Here is a 6,908-nt window from a genome sequence, read left to right on the forward strand (position 1 = left end):
TACAATCAAGGACACCTTATTTTAAGTTCATGTTATCACCCATGTGCTTTGAAATGCAAGAAAAGTCCAAGTGTACAAGCTTGTTCTAAGTGGTTTGACCAAAAAGTCAACATTTGAAGTTAAAGTTCCAAGAATCAAACTCCTTCAATTCTCAACATTTTTTAATGATTCTTTTTGCATGTGAATCTTATCAATATCCTATACAACTTATCTTTACATTACAATAGCCAATTATTCTTGGAGGATCATCAAAAGTTTGGAGATATTACAGGTCATTTATGGACTTAGTGAAATTTGACTTATTTTCAAGTGACTTTTTCTCAACTTTCAAAGATCATAACTTCTTTAATTTTCAATGTTTGAGCCTGATTCCTTTTTCACAATGTCATTTGTGATGCCCTATACAAGTTTGCTTCAAGGATCAAGGTCAAAATATTCTTGGAAGGCCATGGAATTCATTGAGACATTACATGTCATTTTCAGCCATGGAACACTTGAATTTTTCTAAGCTATATGATTAGTTTTTCATGCCAACTTCAACGTGACATAACTTTATGCTCAAACATCCAAATGCAACCTTTTTTGGCATATTGTAATCTTTGTTATGATGTCAACACATTGCAAAAAGAATGAGGCCAAAAAGCTTCCTGAGTAGGATGCCTCATTGGGTTGAACATGGTGACTTGGAACTAAAGAAATTGCCATTGCCCGAATTTTAAACTTCACTAATCTCAATTCCAAGCCAAATTAGCATGTGTTTTGGACCTAAAAATTATTAACCAAGTCTCTAGAAGTTAATTAACCATTGAAACACATCATTTGACTGAGTTTTGATGAGTGTCAAGTCACACTTTTCTCACATTCAGATTAAATTAGTTTTGCACGAATTCAACATCATTCCACACATATTAGGATCCAAAGAAATTCCATATAAATAGAGGAATCTACCATATTCATTTCCAAGCTTTGGAGAGCCAAGAAATCCCTGCTGAAACTTGAAATTTTCTAGAAAAAATCGACTATCGTGTTTTGAGTTTCAACTTGTTTCAATCCAATTTCTTGATTCCATTAGCATCTTGGTATCCTCTGAAACTTTTGCAATAATTCCCAAGCCTTGAGACCTTTTGAAGTGCTCTAACCAGATCGAGTTTCATCAACTTCTGATCATCATCTAGACAAGGTAGTTCTGAGCATAATTTGAACTCAAACAAGTTACCACAATGTAGTCCTTCACTCTTTGATGCTTTTCCCCAACTTATCTAGTGTTGATAGACCGTATGTTTACTGTGGAAATTGGTAAACAACCGCTGGTCCTCCCTAAGCCATAAAACTAAGGGTTACTTGCAGGATCGACCAGTTGATCCTAAGACATATGCTAGTGTAACAGGGTGACTTATTCAATTCGACAGACTATTAACTTTGTGAGAAACGGCTTCTGACAAAGTATTGAACAAGCACGTGTTTTTTTCCACACAAAATGATGATAATGCTATAGACTAGGGGTGACTCGTGACCGACAACACCACAACATTCAAAAGAGGTACACGACAAACACGCTTTTGGTGAATTCTATTATCGTAATAGAATCAATGTCGACAGCGTAGACGACAACGTAAAATGATAATTCAAACGTAAATGAAATTAAAATAAAATGTTCAACGGGAACAATTGAAAAATAAGGAAGTTGCATTGAAATAAATGTGGTGATTCACGTACATAGCACTCTTAAAAACTCTTGCTTCCTCACGCTGGGAATGTGAAGTTTTTTTTTACAAGTGATTTTAGTACAAAGTGAACACCTCGAATCCTCTGTGGGATCCCCTATTTATACTAAACTAAAGAAACTGTCTACAAGCAAAACTACTCAAAAATAATAGACGTCGTGCCCCACGATCTAACAACTGCTCCATATTTTGGCGCTTATTCTCGTTGTAACTGCTAGTCATTTTGAATTTCAAACTTATCCCACTCAGGCATTTATGTCGACACCATCTCCTATGTATTTGACACAACCAGGAATTTCTTAAGTCCCAATCTTCAGTTCAGTCAACAGAATGGATTTCGACCAAACATGATTCTTCTGTCGGTTTCATCTTCTGGTAACTTATGGTTTTCCCAGCTCCTGTTTATCTTAGGCTCAACTTTCTTTCAAACCACCCCTTGGTGGGGTATAATCCTTAAATCCATAAGGCACTTTCATTGATTAAGCCTTCAACGTGCCCTATAAATTTCTTGTGGTAACAAAATGCCCCCCAGAGATGCCATTTTCGAATGTCGACTTTTTGTGAGATAATGGCATCTTTGAGATGTCGACTTGTTCTTTACCGCTTCCACTTCTACTTAGTGGTACACCTATTTGTCCCACGCTGCTGACGTCATCTAATCATGACAAACGTCTCCTTTTTTCCTCGAGACACACAAAATCATGTCTCCATCACTTCACGTCTTTATGACGGAAACGTGTTTACAACCATGATTGCCTCTTCGTCGCCACATGTCTGCAGACGTGGGAACATGGGTACATGTGTCAAAAAGGAAAATCAAATGTTCACTCTTCTTTTTCCTAGGGTTTAACTCTTATAAAACCCTTGTTTCTTCTTCTTATTTCCTTTTTTCGCCCTCTGCTTTAGTAAACGAAAACAACCTGCCCTCTGCTTCAGTAAACAAAGACAACCTTTCTTCTCCAAACCTTCAACTTCTTCCATGGCTAGCTCAAGCAAAAACAAAACACTTCCCTCCGCTGCGAAGCTTACACAACCACTCACCATTGATGGAAAGTAATATGTTCCTGAACCTCCCTTTGCTAAAGAAAAAGCCAAAATCTTGCGTTCCTAGGTATTAATCCCTTTCTCCCTGTCTGACAAACCTTTAGCATTCTTAGGTCCACTTCCAGAAAATCGTCGTCCTGAGATAACTAAGACAAATTCCTTTTTCCCCAACAGTCATCTTTCTGAACCTCTAGTTTCTTCCCAAAAACCTTTCTCCCTCCGTTATGTCAAAAGGAATTTTAGGACTGCTCCTCCCAAAAATTGTCCTAAGTTTTGTGCTTGGATAGATCGTTTAAAAATAGAAAAAATCGACCATTGGAAACAGATAGTATCTATACCCTTCTGCAGATTGCCCGTTGTGGCCCCCCTCAATCTTGTGGCATGTTGCTGGCTTCCCTTCAATTTTGGGACAGTTCGACCAACTCCTTTCACACAAAATGTGGCATGATTACATCGACACTCTTAGACATTGCTGCCATTACAGGCTTAAAACTGACTGGAAAAGTCTTCGACTGTGAAGCCGTAGCACCAGTCTCTCTAAGGTTTGACGTTGGTGATTCTCGCAAGCCGACATACAATAACTTTATTGATCATCATGCTACATCTTCAGACCCTGTGACCACTGAAGAACATGTGGCCTTTCTGACTCTTTGGCTGTCTCGTTTTGTGTTCTGCTCTAGATCAATGTAGATAGCCAAACATTTTACCCTTCTGGCAACTCAGCTACACCAAGAGCGTGACATCACTCTTGGCCAATTAATATTGGCCTCTCTTTATGAGTCTTTATCTGAAGTTGTCTGCCAAATCAAACTTTTTGACCCTGAGAACTCAAAGAAGAAGAATGTCTTGGCCCATGGTCCTTTTTGGTTCCTACAACTGTGGCTCAACGCCACTTTTTCTAAAGACATAACGTCCCATGGGATGAGAAGGGTTGCGTGTCTGATAACACTGAAATTTACCGTATTTTCGACTCTGATTCCACATGAATTCTAGTTGTTTTATTGTTATTTTGTTGTGTTATTGCTATGTTTTCCTTTGTTTTCAAGTTTTTACTTTAATCGGAGCCCCGATCGAGAAAAGGAGTGAAAAAGAGCTAAAAACCCTAAAATTCAGCATTTTGTACTTGTGGCTTACCCCATGGCTAGCGCCATAGACCCTGCCATGACGTGTCCAAGCTCAACTTCCCTCAACTTCCACGTTCCCCACTACCTCCACTAAGGCGCCTCAGAATGGTCTTGTGGCGGGCGCCATGGCCTTGTGGCGGGCGCCACAAGAGGAAAAGTTTTCCCTCCCATTTTCAAGTTGAAGGGCATCCTTGTCATTTCCATCTTTTTACTTGCTTATAAATAGAAACTCGAAATCACTTTTACAATCATCCAAACTTAGAGCAGAGGAAAATCCAAACTTAGAGCAGAGGAAAATCCAAACTTAGAACAGAGGCAAACTCAGAGCAACTTTGTTTCACTTAGGCATATATTTAGTATTTTAAAGTGGTAATCGCTTCGCATTGGAGTGTTACCACAATTGTGTAATCGAGTCTGTGATAGAGTCTGTAATCGAGTTTGGAGCACTTTGGAAGGAAGTTAATCCTGCCGCCATTTTCATTTCCGCTTTGCAATTTACTCAACCCTCCGATTGGAGCAGGTTTTTATTACTTGTCTTTATCTTATTTATTTTCCCGCACTCGCTTTACTTTATTTATTTTCCTCGCACTCGCTTTAAATTATTTATTTCCTCGCACTCGCTTTACTTTATTTATTTCCTCGCACTCGCTTTACTTTTATTTATTTCCTCGCACTCGCTTTACTTTATTTATTTTCCCGCACTCGCTTTACTTTTATTTATTTTCTCGCACTCACTTTACTTTTATTTATTTCCTCGCACTCGCACTATTTTTATTTAAATTAATGCACTTTTACTTTACCATGTCTAACTAAATTTATAAGGTTAGAATGTAAGGGTCGTAATTGAACCAATAATCCGTACAATTGTTCGTAGAAGCACTTAAGGGCTATTTTAACTTTCAACTTAAGTTTTCCCGCACTTCAATTCCTTTGGGTAAGATCGAAAGCCGTCCAACGTCTATCTAAACTTAATTGTTTTTAACTATTTCAAAAACAGCAAAAGCGCTTTGTTTAGTTCATTAGGAGTTTTTAATTTAAGAAGAAAAGAGATTTTAAAACTATTTTCGGACGCGTTTATAAGTTTAGAGTCTGGTTCGTAAGAACCTCTTTTGGTTAAGAAATCCAGGTTAAAATACTTTTCAACTTAGTCAAGATACTATATTTCTTAAAAATAGGTTTACTACTCTAACGCAATGCGCGCCTTTTTATAAGTGACAATAAGAGGGTTTGATTAGGGAGTACAACTCGGATTTGAATACGCGAAAGCGACAGTTCTTGTTAAATTAGTTCTTTTCAAAGTAGGAAACACTGCCCATAAGTAATTCTATTAGCAAGTACTTGGATTATTAATTGATTATGTGAATTACATTCGATCCTGTCTTTATTAATTGAACTTTATTCAATACTTTACTTTTCATTGCACACTCTAAAAACACCTATTTTGATTGTCTTTGATAAACACCATAACAATAGATAACGATAGATTGACACTTGGTCTCTGTGGATTCGACAATCTTTTATATTACTCTGACGCGTTCGTATACTTGCGAAAAGCACGCGTCAAGTTTTTGGCGCCGTTGCCGGGGACCAATTTTGTCAAATTTCATTTTCCTGTTGTTATATCGTTTAGACTTAGGCTATTTCCCGCCGGTCAATGCGAAGAACTCGCAGCACCGGGAGTTTAAGCTTAGTATATCCTCTGGCAGAACCTGAACGTTACGCTCGCGCACGTTTATTCTTTCATAGAATTAAGAGAGCTATGGCCGAAGATCAAAACCAAAGACCTCTTAAGGATTTTGCTCAACCATCCAATAAAGAACCTAGTTCTAGTATAGTAAACCCAACCATCCCAGCTAATAATTTTGAACTTAAACCATCCCTGTTGCAACTAGTGCAAAAGAGACAATTCGCAGGTCTCGCTACTGAGAACCCAAACCAACATTTAAAAATATTTCTTCAATTAGCAGACACTTTTAAAACCAATGGAGCTTCTCCTGAGGCAATATGTTTAAGATTATTCCCTTTTTCCCTCAGAGATAAAGCCCTATCATGGTTAGATTCCCTTCCACCTAATTCCATTACGACTTGGGATAACCTTAGAAGAGTTTTTCTTGCTAGATACTTTCCCCCAAGTAAGACCGCCGTTCTTCGAAACCATATAACTAGATTTACCCAAAACCAAGGAGAATCGTTGTTCGAAGCTTGGGAGAGATATAAAGAGTTGTTAAGAGCATGCCCACATCATGGCTTAGAAAATTGGTTAATCATTCAAACCTTCTATAATGGACTTCATTACAACACAAAGATGACCATCGACGTTGCCGCAGGCGGTGCTCTGATGAACAAACCTTATCCTGAAGCTAGTGCCCTCATCGAAGATATGGCTCAAAACTACCAATCATGGGGAGTCGAACGAGCGACAGTTGAGAAGAAGGAAGCCCAAGGAGGAGTGCATGAACTAAGCTCTATAGACATGATGCAAGCTAAAATGGACGCATTAGCTCTTAAGGTCGAGCATATGTGCATAAACCCGAATACTGTAGCCACAGTTTCGACGGATTGTGAGATATGTGGAACCAAAGGACACCAATCTCCAGAATGCAGTCTATTAAACGAAACCCACTCTGAGCAAGTGAACTACACCCAAGAGAACCCATACTCGAATACCTATAACCCTAGATGGAGGAATCACCCGAACTTCTCCTATAAAAACAATAACCCAATCCAAAATAATGCACCTCCGAGACCTAGTTATCAAGCCCCAAGATCAAATCAACCTATGCAACCTGTGCCACCAAAGCCGAGCCTTGAGAAAATTATGGAAAATTTTATCACCGCTCAAACCCAACAAAACAAGGAGTTCATGAACCAGAACATTCATGTTAACGAATTGATTACTCAGTTAGGAACCAAGGTTGACCAAATAGTTACTCATACTAAGATGCTTGAAACCCAGATCTCTCAGGTAGCTTTAAACCAAGCCTTTCAGACTATACCTGGAGGACAGTTTCCTGAA

At 38.5% G+C, this 6,908-nt stretch overlaps 1 non-coding gene across 1 annotated transcript; it reads right to left on the reverse strand.

Annotated features, from left to right (window-relative positions):
• Positions 1-6,035: 6,035 nt before the first annotated feature.
• Positions 6,036-6,142, reverse strand: LOC127124915 (small nucleolar RNA R71). Its single transcript, XR_007804391.1, has one exon. It is a non-coding gene; the product is annotated as a small nucleolar RNA R71 (small nucleolar RNA).
• Between the last annotated feature and the right edge of the window lie 766 nt (positions 6,143-6,908).

Source organism: Lathyrus oleraceus, chromosome 2 (assembly GCF_024323335.1).
Source record: "Lathyrus oleraceus cultivar Zhongwan6 chromosome 2, CAAS_Psat_ZW6_1.0, whole genome shotgun sequence".
Taxonomy (NCBI): domain Eukaryota; kingdom Viridiplantae; phylum Streptophyta; class Magnoliopsida; order Fabales; family Fabaceae; genus Lathyrus; species Lathyrus oleraceus.